Here is an 11727-nt window from a genome sequence, read left to right as displayed (position 1 = left end):
CCATGAGGTAGCATGGCTCCTTGGCTGCTTTGCATTTTCATTTCATTTACTCATATAGTAATAAAATGTTTTTTCCCACGTACTCAAAAAGAGTAGAAATATTTCAATAAATTAGAGATAGTATGATTGAATATTAGTATGTCTTAATTTAAGTAATGTTATTGCTACATAAATAAAAATACTGGCAACACATGTTAAATCAAGGCAATTCATTATGATACAAGTGTACATTAAATCATGAATGGAAAGACCTTGCGAATTTATTTTTTTCTGTTTACTAAAGAAGTGCACTACTTTGACTCAAGTAATGTTTTGCAACTAACATTTATTCTTCAACTTCACTTACTTGCATCAAATGTAATGCACTAGAATGGGGAGGGTTCCAAAACCTAACCCATCTCAAAATCAAAACCAGGGGCTTACCCTGTGTCCATAAAGTCCCTCGGTGGAATCCTCCTTTGGGGTGTAAGAAATTAAGGTGTAAGAAATCTAGGAGCAAGTGAGGCTTAAGTTTAGTAAATATGATGGACGCCCAGAAATTAATATTTTTTTCAGTCAATTAACTCCCATATCAAAAAAGTATAGCATTAACAGTTTTCCTGTATCTATACAAAAAGGACTTGGCTCTCAAATGAAAATATGCAGAGTGCATAAATGAAAGAAAAAAGCAAACATTTCACTGACCTATACAAAATCCAGAGATAACAGATTTACTAGCTTCCATGTCTTATCTGGAGATATTCATCACTAACAGATTCAGGAAGAACACAAAGGAGAGGTTAAAGATAAGCACAGAGGATTGGGAGATCCCAAGTGGAATTGGGTGTGCCCCCACCCTTCAGGAACACTGTAGTGAATGTAACTCAATTAGCATAAACTCTCTGAAGAAGGAAAAAGGAGAACCCATTAAGCCTAAAATGCTTGGAACTATAATCCAACTGAAAAACAAATCAAAACAGCAATGAGATATCATCTCACAGCTTTCAGAATGACCAGTACCAAATACTGGAAATAACAAATGTTGGCAAAGATATAGTGAAAAAGATCTCTGCTGCACTGTTGATGATAATATAAATTGTTACAGATTCAATGGAAAATGTTAGTAAGATTCATGAATGGAAGGAAGGAAGGAAGGAAGGAAGGAAGGAAGGAAGGAAGGAAGGAAGGAAGGTAAAGGAAACACATGATCCAGCAATATCACTTCTGAACATTTATCCAAAGGTTATGAAACTAAATTAAAAAAATTTGAACTTATGTTCAGAGTGGCATTGTTTATGCTGGCCAAAACATGGAATGAACATAAATGCCACATGGGTGACCGGATACATTTATGAGATAAACATATATGTACATACATACATATATGTGTGTATGTGTGTGTGTGCACACTTTAAGGAATATTACCAAGGTATGAAAACCGTAAAGCTTGCTATTGTAATAATATGGATAAAAATAAGGTGATAGTTCTAAGAAAAGTAAATTAAGAAATCAAAAATATTATCAAATTGTTCCTTCTACAACTAAAAAAATGACAATGATTTAAAGAAATTAAGGTGATTTAGAGTAAAACATAAGGAGATTGGAAGGATTTCTAAAGGGATAATTTGATTAGTGTGACTGATCTAACAGGTGGTAGATTCAGTGTAACTTATACACATAGAAGGCACAAAGCTGCACTTCTAGAGAGTTAAGTAATAAATTTTGATTTAAACAAAAGCCTTTTCAAAATCGAAGATTATTTGGTAAACAACCAATTATTTGGTAAAAACATTGTCTCATTCGATACTGCATCATATATTTAAGATAGTGTAATATGCATTAAAACAAAAATGCTTTTTTCATTCTGAAGAGTATATGCTTTTAATTTTTAACTGAAATTTGTATGTAGACACTGATTTGCAAAGACGTTTCAGGATACAATGTTCTTACTTTCAATTCTATCACTCTGTGACTTCGCTTCTCCACTGGTGGACCCAACTTCCCTCCCACCCCAACCTGAGTCCATGAAAGACAAATTCTAAGCAAGAAAATACAAATATAAATGGTAATAGCTTTTCTGATACTTGCCTAAAGGGGAAAATATCAATTGAATGTGAATTTTCTAAACTGTTTATGAAGTACTGTATCACTTCCTAAAATTTGCACGATAATCTAGCTGTGCTGAGTGTTCTTGGGGAGGTGTTCACCCGAATTTGTTTACTATAGTCCTCCATCTGCTTCAGGCTCATAGAGTCTCAGTTGATAGATCTGCTGTGAATTTGTGGGCTTTCCCTTGTTGTAATTTCCTATTTTGCTCTTTCTGATTTCAATATTCTGTCTCTATCATTGCCTTTTGTCATTTTGAGTACAATGAGTTTACTATTTTTTATACTGAATCGCTGTGAATTAGAGTTACAAAACTATTCCTTATTAAGTTTCAAGTGAAAAATGTTCCACCGGGAATCCCTTTACCAGTGTCAACTTCCCTCCACCACTGTCCCCAGTTTTCTGTAAGGTTTTCACGTAGGTTTCCCCCAGCCTTCTTCTGTGAAAGGCACTCTCTCCTCCACCACAGCTCCAGCGTTCCCTTCCTAACTATGCCTCTGACCACCCCTCTGCCCCAGTGGCGAGCTTCCTACTGAAAACTGTGCTTCTGCTCTTCATTTCTATTGTCTTTGTGCATTTGACATTATTCTCCATAGTCTCTTTATATTCCACATATGAGAGGTTGATTCTGTATTACACTGACTAACTTAAAGCAACATGCTACTTTTTTTTAATCTTCCTTAATTTATTTTTAAATTTTCTTAAATCACCGAGAGATAGTTACAAGCTTTCATGTTTGGGTTAAAATCACAGAATGATCAAACACCCATCCCTCCACCAGTGCATATTCACCACCACCACTATCCCCGGTATACCCCCCGTTTCCCACCCTCCCCTTGCCTCCATGGCAGACATGATTCCCCATAATATCTCTCTACTTTGGGGCATTATGTTTTGCAATACAGACACTGAGAGGTTATCAAGTTCGGTTCTTTATCTACATTCTGCACAAGTCTCCCATCCTGACTGATTCCTCCAGCCATCATTTTCTTAGTGATCCCTTCTCTATTCCAGCTGCCCTCTCCCCTTTGCTCATGAGGCAGGCTTCCAGCTATGGAGCAATCTGCCCTATGTATCTACTATCCTTAGGTGTCAGCCTCATGTTTTGCTCTTTTATACTCTAAAAATGAGTGCAGTCCTTCTATGTCTGTCCCTCTCTTTCTGATTCATTTCACTTCACATGATACTCTCCATGTCTATCCATTTATAAGCAAATTTCATGACTTCATCTCTCCTGACAGCTGCATAGTATTCCATTGTGTAGATGTACCAGAGTTTCTTTAACCAGTCATCTGTTCTAGGGCATGTGTGTTGTTTCCAGATTTTGGCTATTGTAAACAGTGCTAAAATGAACATATAGGTACAGATGTCATTTCTACTGTGCTTTTTTGTATCCTCGTGTTATATTCCCAGAAGTGGTATTGCAGGGTCATATAGAAGCTCAATTTCTAGTTTTTAAAGGACTGTACATATTTTTTTCCAGAAATGCTGGACTAGTGGGAATTCCCACCACAGTGGAAGAGCATCCCTTTCTCCCCACACCCAAGCCTGCATTGGTTGTTTTTTGTTATTTTGAATGTGTGTTGAATCTGTGGTGTGAGATGATATCGCATTGTTATTTTGATTTGAATCTCCCTAATGGCTAGCTATGTGAAACATTTTTTTCATGTGCCTTTTGGCCATTTGTATTTCTTTTTTGAAGAAACTTCTGTTCATTTCTTCTCCCCATTTTTATATGGGGTTGGAGGGTTTTTTTCTTGTACAATTCTACTAGTGTCTTGTATATCCTGGATATTAATCCCTTATCAGATGGGTATTGGGTAAATATTCTTTTCCATTCTGTGGGCTCTTTCTGTATTTTGGTCACTGTTTCTTTTGAAGTGCAGAAGCTTGTTAGTTTGATGTAGTCCCATTTGTTTATGTTTGCTTCCACTTGCCTGGTCAGTGCTCTTTCATCCTTAAAGATGTTTTTAGCTTCAATGTCATGGGGAGTACTGCCTACATTTTCCTCTATGTGCCTTATGGATTCATGTCTGATATTGAAGTCTTTATTCCACTTTGATCTGATTTTTGTGTCTGGCATTAGTCAGAGGTCAGAGTTCATATTTTTGCAGGTAGCTATCCAGTTTTCCCAGCACCACTTGTTGAAGAGGCTTTCCTTGTTCCACTTCACATTTCTTGCTCCTTTGTCAAAGATTTTGTGATCATATATTTGGGGGTCTGTGACAGAATATTCAACTCTGCTTCATTGGTCAGCAGGTCTGTTTCTATCCCACTACCATGCTGTCTTAGTTACTACTGCTTTGTAGTACTGTTTGAAGATGGGGAGGGTGATGCCACTCGCCTTCTTTTTCCCAAGGATTGCTTTAGCTATTTGTGGGGGTTTATTTTTCCACATGAATTTCAGGAGTGTTTTGTCTATTTCTTTGAAAAATGTCATGGGTATCCTGTTAGAGACAGCATTGAATTTATATAGTGCTTTGGGCAGTATTTCCATAGCACAGCGGTAGGGTGTTTGCCTTGCACGCAACCAACATGGCCGACCCGAGTTCGATTCCTCCGCCCCTCTCGGAGAGCCCGGCAAGCTACCGAGAGTATCTCGCCCGCACGGCAGGGTCTTGCAAGCTCCCCATGATGTATTCGATATGCCAAACACAGTAACAACAAAGTCTCCAATGGAGACGTTACTGGGCCCGCTTGAGCAAATCGACGATCAACAGGAGGGCCTTGATAATATTAATCCTCCTTATCCATCATCAGGGGATCTGTCTCCATTTCCTAGTGTCCTCTTCTATTTCTTGCATTAGTGTTTTGTAATTTTCCTTGTATAGATCCTTCACCTCTTTGGTTAAACTGATTTCGAGGTACTCGATTTCTGAGGTACTATTGTGAATGGGATTGTTTTTTTTTTAATGTCTCTTTCTTCTCTTTCATTATTTGCATATAAGAAAGCCATGGACTTTTGGGTGTTGATTTTGTAGCCTTCCACTTGACTAAATGGACCTTTTATTTGTAAGAGCTTTTCTGTAGAGTCTCTAGGGTTTTCTAAGTATATTATCATATGATCTGCAAATAATAATACTTTGACCTCTTCCTTTCCTATCTGTATTCCCTTGATACCTTTCACTTGACTAACTGCAATGGCCAGGACTTTCAGTATTATATTGAATAGGAGTGGCAAAAGTGGGCAACCTTGTCTTGTGCATGATCTTAGAGGGACAGCTTTCAGTTTTTCCCCATTGAGAATGATATTTGCCATGGGCTTGTGGTAGTTGACTTTGACTATATTGAGGAAGGTTCCTTCGATGTCTATTTTGCTGATTGTTTTCATCATATTCAGGTACTGGATCTTGTCAAATGCTTTCTCTGCATCTATTGATATGATCTTGTGGTATTTATCTTTTCTTTTGCTGATCTGATGGATTATGTTGATTTTTTCTGAATGTTAAACCATCCTTCCATCCCTGGGATAAATATTACTTGGTCATGGTGTATGATCTTTTTAATGAGTCATTGGATTCTATATGCTAATAGTTTGTTGAGGATCTTTGCGTCTGTGTTCATCAGGAATATTGGCCTGTAATTCTCTTTCTTTGTGGTATCTCTTTCTGCTTTTGGTATCAGGGTGATAGAAACTGTTCAGAAGTGCTTTTTATACTTCAATTTCGTGGAAAAAGCTAAAGAGGATTGGGAGTAAGGCTTTAAAGCTTTGGAAGAATTCACTAGTGAATCCATCTGGGCCAAGACTTTTGTGCCTGGGGAGATTTTTATTACCGTTTCAATTTCATTGATGGTGATGGGTCTCTTCAGACATTCCATGTCTTCTTGGTTCAGCATTGGGAGACTATGGGAATCTAGGAATTTATCCATTTCCTCGAGGTTTTCATGTTCTGTGGCATAAAGCTTCTCAAAGTACATCCTGAGGATCCTTTGAATTTCTGTAGTTTCTGTTATAGTGTCCCCCTTTTCATTTCTGATTTGGTTTATTAGGGTTTTTTCTCTCCCTTTGTGAGTCTTGCTAGCGGCTTATCGATCTTGTTTATTTTCTCGAAGAAACAGCTCTTGGTTTCATTGATCTTTCAGATTGTTTTTTGGGTTTTCTTCTCATTAATTTCTGCTGTTTTATTATTTCCTTCCTCCTGTTTGGATTAGGCTCTTTTTGTTGGTCATTCTTTAAGCTGTTAAGCTGTGAGGTTAGGTCACTTATATGGGCTTGCTCATCCTTCCAATGAATGCTTGCAGAGCTAAAAATGTTCCTTTTAACAGATTTTGCTGTGTCCCATAAGTTTGGTAACTCGTGTCCTCATTTTCATTCTTTTCCAGGAATTTTTCAATTTCCTCTTTGATTTCCTTTCCAAGCCACTCGTTGTCCAATAGTTAGCTATTTAATTTCCAGGTGTTTGATTTAGTTTTCTGTTTGTGTGTGTGATTTACTTCTAATTTCAGTGAATTATGGTCTGAGAAGATTGTTGATACAATCTCTCTATTCTTGTGGTCTATCTTAGAGAATGTTCCATGCACACTTGAGCAGAATGTGTATTCAGCTTTTTGAGGATGAAGTGTCCTGTATATATCTACTAAGTCTCGTTCTTCCATTTTTTTCCCTCAGATAAAGTATGTTCTTGCTAAGCTTGAGTCTGGTTGACCTATCAAGAGGTGATGAAGAGTATTGAAGTCTCCCACTAGTATTTTGTTGATATCGATGTCTTTCTTCAATTCTATGATTAGTTGTTTTAAGTACTTTGCTGGTCCCTCATTAGGTGCATATACATATAGTATTGTAAATTCTTCCTGTTTTACAGATCCCTTGATCAATAAGAAATGGCCTTCACTGTCTCTTGTGACATTCTTCAGTTTGAAATCAGTGTGGTCTGATACTAGGATGGCTACCCCAGCATTTTTATGGGAGTTGTTTGCCTGTAGGATTGCTTTCTAGCCTTTGATTTTGAGCCTGTGTTTGCTCTGACTATTGAGATGTGTTTCTTGCAGGCAATAAATTTTGGGCTCAATCCATCCTGCCACTCTGTGTCTTTTAATTGCTGCATTTAGCACATTGATATTGAGACAGATTATTGTTATGGGGTTTGTCCCATTTTTCTGTTGAAATTTGGTATATTTGAGGAGTCTGTCTTGTCTTAAAGTAGCCCATTTAGTAGTTCTTGTAACCATGGTTTTGAGTCTATGAAGTTCCTGAGCTGTTGTATGTCTGTGAAACTGTGTATTTTTCCTTCTGTTATGCATGAGAGTCTCGCTGGGTAAAGTATTTTTGGTGAGGCATTTTATTTCATTGAGTTTGTCACTATATTCCACCACTGTTTTCAGGCCGTAATTACTGGTTTTGGCATATTGAATACACAAAGGATAGCTTGCGAGGCTCTGCTGTGTGGGAGGAATACTTTCAGTAGCTTGCCAGGCTCGCTGAGAGGGATAGAGGCTTTGGGGGCGGCCTCTAATCACCCTTGTAGATGTTACCATGGTTCAAACCATATTTGAACCCTATCAAATATGGTATGGCAATTCTGGAAGATGGGTATTTAGTGTCTTATAATGTGTCGTGCAGCCGCTTTGCAGCCGCGCAGGTCCAGAAAGCATCCTGGAGCATGGCGGCGGCTGGGTAGTGGAGGTAGTGGAGCAAGCTATCCGTTGTGCATTCGATATGCCAAAACCAATAATTACAATGGGTCTCATTCTCCGACCCTGAAGGCGTCACCAATATGGCAGCATTGAAAAGGATGAGAAAGGAGAGGCTGATAAAATCTCAAGGCCGAACTAGGCTGCCACAACGAAGGAAAACAAAAATGATTGTCTGTACTTTCAATGCACGTACGCTAGCATCAGATGCATCCATCAAGAACCTGATGGTACAAGCGCAAAAGATCAAGTACGACATCATTGGTCTGACGAGACAAGAAGGCACCAATCTCATCACACCGTTTTCGACACTGGAGAATTGTTCCTTGGAACATATGATAAAAGAGGTGTTGGAGGCATCAGTGTCCTTGTCAACACAAACTTGGCCATGAGCATTGACTCATTCGAATGCCTAACAACCCAAATGGGATATTTACATTTGAATAGATGTGGCTTACTGCCAGCAGTTTCTATCTTCATTGTCTATGCACCAACATCCAATTATGATGAAGGAGAAATTGAGAAGTTCTACATGGAGCTGGAGAAGTTCTATAAAGAAGACCACACCTTCTACAAGATCATTGTGGGTGATTTTAATGCCAAGATAAGACTGAGAAGATCAGCCGAAGAAATTTACATCAGGATCCATGGCCTAGAATGGAATAAACAGGGTGAGAGACTGTCTGAGTTCATCATGTTGACCAAGACCATCCATGGTAACTCAAGATTCCAGAAGGCCGAATCTAAACGTTGGATATGGGAGTCTCCTGGTGGACGATTCCACAACGAAATAGACTACATCATATTCAATTAATGGTTTTGCCTGACTGATGTCGCTGTTGTCCCAAAATTCCAAACACGATCAGACCACCGTCTCCTTTGTGCAAAATTCTACTTCACAGAGTGGGGAGAAAGGGCTGCAAAGTTTAAGAAGAGAACTCCCAGAAAGACCACCAACTGGGAGCTCTTTGGAACTACTGCAGCAACATGGGAAGATGCAATTGTTGACAACATTGACGAGGAATATGATCGACTGGTTCAGCACCTCCATGATTGTGCAAGGAACGCCAAGAGAGAGATAGCCACAAAAAAGCTTGTCTTCAAAAGCTCTTAAACTTATTCACCAACGTGGTTTGGCACATGCCTCATGCAACCATAAGCAAACGCCCGAACTCGCAGAGCAGTGCAGAGATGCGATCAAGTAAGACCTCAAAGAGAGAAGAGCAGAAGTGCTAGTAGATGCGGCAGAAGCTGGGAAAAGTATTTGTAATGCCCGCCTGTCCTTCACCAACTACAAGACAAAGATGACTGCCCTCCTATGTCCTGATGGATCTATCACATCTTCCAGAAGGGCAATGGAGAAGATTATCCATGACTTCTACTCAAATCTCTTTAATAGCCATGTCCACCTGCTGAAATACCAAATTCCGCAGGATGGATATGTTGTTCCCAATGTTATTCCTTTCGAAATCCGACACGCCATTTCTTCAGTAAAGAAACAAAGAGCACCTGGCCCAGGCAAGGTCAGACCTGAACACCTGAAGAACCTGCCATCAGTACTCATCAATACGCTGGCTCGGCTCTTCACACACTACCTGTCTGAATGCAAGTTTCCGTCCCAGTGGAAAACCAGCAGGACTGTACTACTGTACAAGAAGGGAGACATCCATGACATTGGCAACTATTGCCTGATCTGCCTACTGTCTGTCATCTATAAGTTGTTGACTCGAGTTATCCTAAATAGGATTGGCAGAACACTAGATGAAGGACAACCATGCAAGCAAGCTGGGTTCCACAAAGGATTCAGCACCATCGACCATATCCACACGATAACCAAGCTCATTGAGATTTCTCGGGAGTTCAAGGTGCCACTCTCTCTAACGTTCATTGATTTAAAGAAGGCCTTAGATTCTGTTGAGACGGAAGCGGTCATTGAAGCCCTAGCCAATCAGGACATTCAAACTCAATACATCAGGATCCTCTGTGAGCTGTATTACGGATTCACAACCAGGATCTCACCATTCTACAAAGAAGTAATCATTGATGTCAAGAGAGGGGTTCGACAGGGTGATACCATTTCACCGAAACTCTTCAGTGCCACCCTCGAGAACTTCATGCAACGACTGGAATGGGAAGGAATGGGAGTGAAGATAGATGGTCGGCAACTACACCACCTCTGCTTTGCTGATGACATTCTTTAAATAATACCAAACATTAGCCAAGCGGCACAAATGCTAGCCGACTTCGACCGTGAGTGTGGAAAGGTCAGACTACAGCTGAATCTTATGAAGACAATGTTTATGAGAAACAGCCTCCTTCCTGATGCCCCATTCGCTCTCAATGTAATGACTATATCCAAATGCAACAGTTATGTGTACCTAGTTCGAGAAGTCAACATGACAAATGACCTGGAACCCGAGCTACGCAGGATTTAAAGAGCAGCTTGGAACGCCTTCAAAAGCCTTGAAGAGATAGCTAAGAGGATGAAGAACCTCCGGCTCCGGGCACATCTTTTTGATTCCACTGTTCTTCCTGCATTGACATATGCCTCAGAGACCTGAGCCCTATGCAAACAGAATGAGAATGCTATTCAGGTCTCCCAAAGAGGAATTGAAAGAGCTATGCTTGGAATATCACGTTTCACTCAAATGAAGTTCCTAGTTCCGACATCCATCAATGATCAAGAATCAGGGACGCTGCCTCATTTGCCAAGGTGTCAAAAATCAGATGGGCCGGTCATGTAATGAGATTTAGAGACGACCAGACCACTAGACTAGAGACGTTACCGACCATTCCACGGAATGTCAAAAGACTGCGTGGCTGCCCACCTACCAGATGATGAGACTTCTTCATCAAGAGCATGAACGATTGGTTTGAGGCTCTTCGTGTTCCTTGAATGAACAGACACCATTGGGCTACACTAGCACGCAACAGGGACAAATGGAGACGTTACTGGCACCCGCTCAAGCAAATGATTAACAGGAAGTCAAGTGATCAAGTGATCAAGTTTTCAGGCCATGAGGGTTTCATCAGACAAATTGGCTGTGAATGTTAAGGATCACGCTTTATAGGCAATTTCTTTCTTTGATCTTGCTGCCTTCAGAATTTTGTCTCTATGTAAGGTTTTGGTCATTTTGATCAGGATGTGTTTTAGGGTATTTTTATTTGGATTTCTTCTATCTGGTACCCTTTAGGCCTCCTGAATGTGTTTGCATGCTTTCTTCAGCTCTGGACACATAGTAGCAATGATGTCTTTGACAGTTTCTTCTTCATCAGGGTTTTCTTCTTGTCCCTCTGAGACTCCAATATTTTTTATATCACTCCTCTGGCTTCATCACAATCTTCTCTTGCCCTCTGTTCCTAGATTGTGAGTCTCTTTTCCATTTTCTTCTTTTTTTCTAGAGAACGTCTGGACTTCATCTTCAACCTCACTGATTCTGTCCTCAGCAGCCGTTGCTCTGCTGCTGAGGCCTTCCACTGAGTTTTCCAATCCGCCCACCAAGTTTTTCAGGTCTGACATTTTAGTTTGTAATTTTTTTTTTTGCATTTTCCTTATTTCTACCTACAAAGCATTTTGTATTTTATTGGCATTGCTTTCCATTGTTTCTTCTAGCTCCCAGAGCATCTTTAATAGCTCCCTTCTAAATTCCTTGTCACAAATGTTGTCTAGCTCTTCATTACTGTTGCGGTTTTCTGGGCTAGCCTCTTCAATATGTAAGCTTGGTGGGTTTCTGCATTGCATTACCATTGTGACCTGTGTGGTTTAGACCTTCACACTCACTGTTACTATTCTGCTTATGATGCAGAATTAATTGTAATGTTCTTAATGGATTATTGGCTAATGTGTTTCTGGTAGTTAAACTAACATAGTGAAAGTTTCATCTAAGAGGATTACTTATGATTCCTGTGGGATATGTAGGGGTAGAATAACTCATGGCCGCATTAGCACAATGAAATACTATGCAGCTGTTAGGAAAGATGAAGTCATGAAAATCGTTTATAAGTGTATGG

The sequence above is a fragment of the Sorex fumeus genome, unplaced genomic scaffold (genome assembly GCF_029834395.1).
Source record: "Sorex fumeus unplaced genomic scaffold, SorFum_2.1 ptg000131l, whole genome shotgun sequence".
NCBI classification, from domain to species: Eukaryota; Metazoa; Chordata; class Mammalia; order Eulipotyphla; family Soricidae; genus Sorex; species Sorex fumeus.
This window is presented reverse-complemented; position numbering follows the sequence as displayed.